A 3714-nucleotide genomic window follows, 5' to 3' on the forward strand; every position below is an offset into this window, starting at 1 on the left:
AATCTGCCACCTGTGATGCTGGCATCCCATATGGGCACCTATTCATGTCCTGGCTACTCCACTTCCAATCCAGCTCCCTGCTAATGGTCTTGGAATGCAGCAAGTGTTTGGGCCCCTGCCATGGAAAACCCAGATGAAGCTCCTGGCTTCTGGCTTCATCGTGGCCCAGCACTAGCTGTTGCAGCCATTTGGGGAGCGAACCAGCGGATGAAACATCTCTTGCTCTGTCTCTTCCTCTTTCTCAGTAACTCTTTCAAATAAATACATAAAAATTTTTTGTTTTTAGGCCGGTGCCGCGGCTCAATAGGTTAATCCTCTGCCTTGTGGCGCTGGCACACCAGGTTCTAGTCCCGGTCGGGGCGCCGGATTCTGCCCCGGTTGCCCCTCTTCCAGGCCAGCTCTCTGCTGTGGCCAGGGAATGCAGTGGAGGATGGCCCAAGTACTTGGGCCCTGCACCCCATGGGAGACCAGGATAAGTACCTGGCTCCTGCCTTCAGATCAGCGCGGTGCGCCGGCCGCAGCGCACCAGCCGCGTGGCCATTGGAGGGTGAATCATCGTCAAAAAGGAAGACCTTTCTCTCTGTCTCTCTCTCTCACTGTCCACTCTGCCTGTCAATTTTTTTTTTTTTTGTTTTTAAAGATTTATTTTAATTATTTATTTGAAAGACAGAATTACAGAGAGAGATAGAGACACAGAGAGAGGTCTTCCATCCACTGGTTCACTCCCCAGATGGCTGCAACGGCCAGAGCTGATCCAATCTGAAACCAGGAGCCAGGAGCTTCTTCCTGGTCTCCCACATGGGTGCAGGGGTCCAAGCACTCGGGCCATCTTCTGCTGCTTTCCCAGGCCAGAGCAGAGAGCTGGATCAACAGAGGAACAGCTGGGACTCAAACTGGCACCCATATGGGATGCCAGCACTTCAGGCCAGGGCGTTAACCTGCTGCACCACAGCGCTGGCCTCAATATATAAATCTTCAAAAAAAAAAAAAAAAAAGAATTTCCTCATTGAACGGCAGTGCTACCATGATCATAAATCAGAAGACTGTTTCTGCACGTTGTTTTTGGACTCTGTACTCTCTGCCATGTCTTCATTTGTTTGTCCTCATGCAAGTCCAGCACTGGCTTAATTATTACTTCTATAGGTCTTGGTATGTGGTTATGCAAGTCCTCTAGTCTTGTCCTTCTTCTGGATACCATGGCTATTCGTGATCCTTTGTATTTCCATGTAAGTCTCATGATCAGCTTAAAATTTTTCTTAAAAAAACCTACTGGAATTTTTTTTTGAAATTGTGCTGAATCTGTAGATAAATTTGAGGAAACTCAATATCTTTACAATATTTCAATTCATGGATCTTTCAATTCATTAACATGACATATTTTCTTCCATTTATTTAGGTCGTCTTTAATTTCACTGAATGTACTTTGTCAATTTTCAATATAGAGGTTGCATATCTTTAATTAGTTTTATTGCTGTATATATTTATTTATTGGTTTTTAAAGATTTATTTATTTTTATTTGAAAGTCAAAGTTACACAGAGAGAGGAGAGGCAGAGGCAGAGAGAGGTCTTCCACCCGCTGGTTCACTCCCCAGATGACCACATTGGCCAGAGCTGTGCCAATTAGAAGCCAGGAACCAGGAGCTTCTTCCAGGTCTCCCACATGGGTGCAGGGGCCCAATCACTTGGGCCATCTTCTACTGCTATCCCAGGCCATAACAGAGAGCTGGATCAGAAGAGGAGCAGCTGAGACTAGAACCGGCGAACATATGGGATGCCGGCACTTCAGGCCAGGATGTTAACCCACTGCGCCACAGCGCCAGCCCCCTTTTATTTATTTATTTAAGAAGTACTGCTGCAGACAGAGAGAGGGAGAGACAGAAAATAAGGGCTTCGACCTTCTGGTTCACTTCCCAAATGTCTGTAACAGCTGGAGCTGGGCCAGTTCAAAGCCAGGAGTCAGGAGCTTCCTCCAGGTCTTCCACATGGGTGCAGGGGCCCAAGTACCTGGACCATTGTCTGCTGCTTTCCCAGGGCATTAGCAGGGAGCTGGTTTGGAAGTGGATCAGCTGGGATTCAAACTGGTGCCCATATGGGATGCCGATGCTGCACGCTGGGGCTTTAACCTGCTGTGCCACATTGTAAAATTTTATTTTTCATTTTTTGATGCTAGTTTATCAAAATATAATTTTTAAAAATATTTCTTTATTAATTTGGAAGTCAGAATTACACACAGAGAGAAGGAGAGGCAGAGAGAGAGTGAGAGAGAAAGGTCCTCCATTGGTTGGTTCACTCTCCAGTTGTCCGCAACAGCCGGAACTGCACCGATCCGAAACCAGGAGCCAGGAGCTTCCTCTGGGTCTCCCACATGGGTGTAGGGGCCCAAGGACTTGGGCCATCTTCTACTGCTTTCCCAGGCCATGGCAGAGAGCTGGATCACAAGTGGAGCAGCCGGATCTCCAACAGGCGCCCAAATGGGATGCCGGCTCTTCAGACAAGGGCGTTAACCCGCTGTGCCACGGCGCTGGCCCCATATATATATATATATATATATATATATTTGACAGGTAGAAATATATATATTTGACAAATATATATATATATATATGACAAATATATATATATATATTTGACAGGTAGAATTTACAGACAGTGAGAGAGAGAGAGAGAGAGAGACAGAGAGAGAGAGACAGAGAGAAAGTCTTCCTTCTGTTGGCTCGCTCTCCAAATGGCTGCAACGGCCGGAGCTACGCAGATCTGAAGCCAGGAACCAGGAGTCTCTTCTTGGTCTCCCATGAGGCTACAGAGGCCCAAGGACTTGGGCCATCCTCCATTGCTATCCCAGGCCACAGCAGAGAGCTGGACTGGAAGAGGAGCAACCGGGACTAGAACCAGGTGCCCATGTGGGATCCCAGCACCTCGGGCGGAAGATTAACCTAGTGCGCCACGGCGCTGGCCCCCAAAATATAATTTTTTAAAAAATATTTGTTTATTTATTTGAAAGGCAGAGTTAGTGAGAGGGACAGATGGTGAGAAAGATATTTCATCCTCTGATTCATTCCCCAAATGGTCGCAACAGCTAGGGCTGGGCCAGACCAGTAAGTTGGAGCCAGAAGTTTCATCTGGGTCTCCCACATGCTTATGGGACCCAAGTACTTGGACCATCTTTCACTGCTTTCCCAGAACATTAGTGGGGAGCTGGATTTGTGATATGTGATACCAGTCTCATAGGCAGTGGCTTAACCCATTGCCACAACACTGACCTCTATAATTGATTTTTTATTTTTTTATTTTATTTTTTATTTTTTGACAGGCAGAGTGGACAGTGAGAGAGAGACAGAGAAAGGTCTTCCTTTGCCATTGGTTCACCCTCCAATGGCCGCTGCGGCCAGCGTGCTGCAGCCGGCGCACTGCGCTGATCTGATGGCAGGAGCCAGGTACTTATCCTGGTCTCCCATGGGGTGCAGGGCCCAAGGACTTGGGCCATCCTCCACTGCACTCCCAGGCCACAGCAGAGAGCTGGCCTGGAAGAGGGGCAACCGGGACAGAATCCGGCGCCCCGACCGGGACTAGAACCTGGTGTGCCGGCGCCGCAAGGCGGAGGATTAGCCTAGTGAGCCATGGCGCCGGCCCTATAATTGATTTTTGTTAACTGGTTTTGAATCTAGCAACCATGCTATGTTCATTTATTACTTCTAACAGTATATTTTTTAGGC

The sequence above is a fragment of the Oryctolagus cuniculus genome, chromosome 11 (genome assembly GCF_964237555.1).
Source record: "Oryctolagus cuniculus chromosome 11, mOryCun1.1, whole genome shotgun sequence".
NCBI classification, from domain to species: domain Eukaryota; kingdom Metazoa; phylum Chordata; class Mammalia; order Lagomorpha; family Leporidae; genus Oryctolagus; species Oryctolagus cuniculus.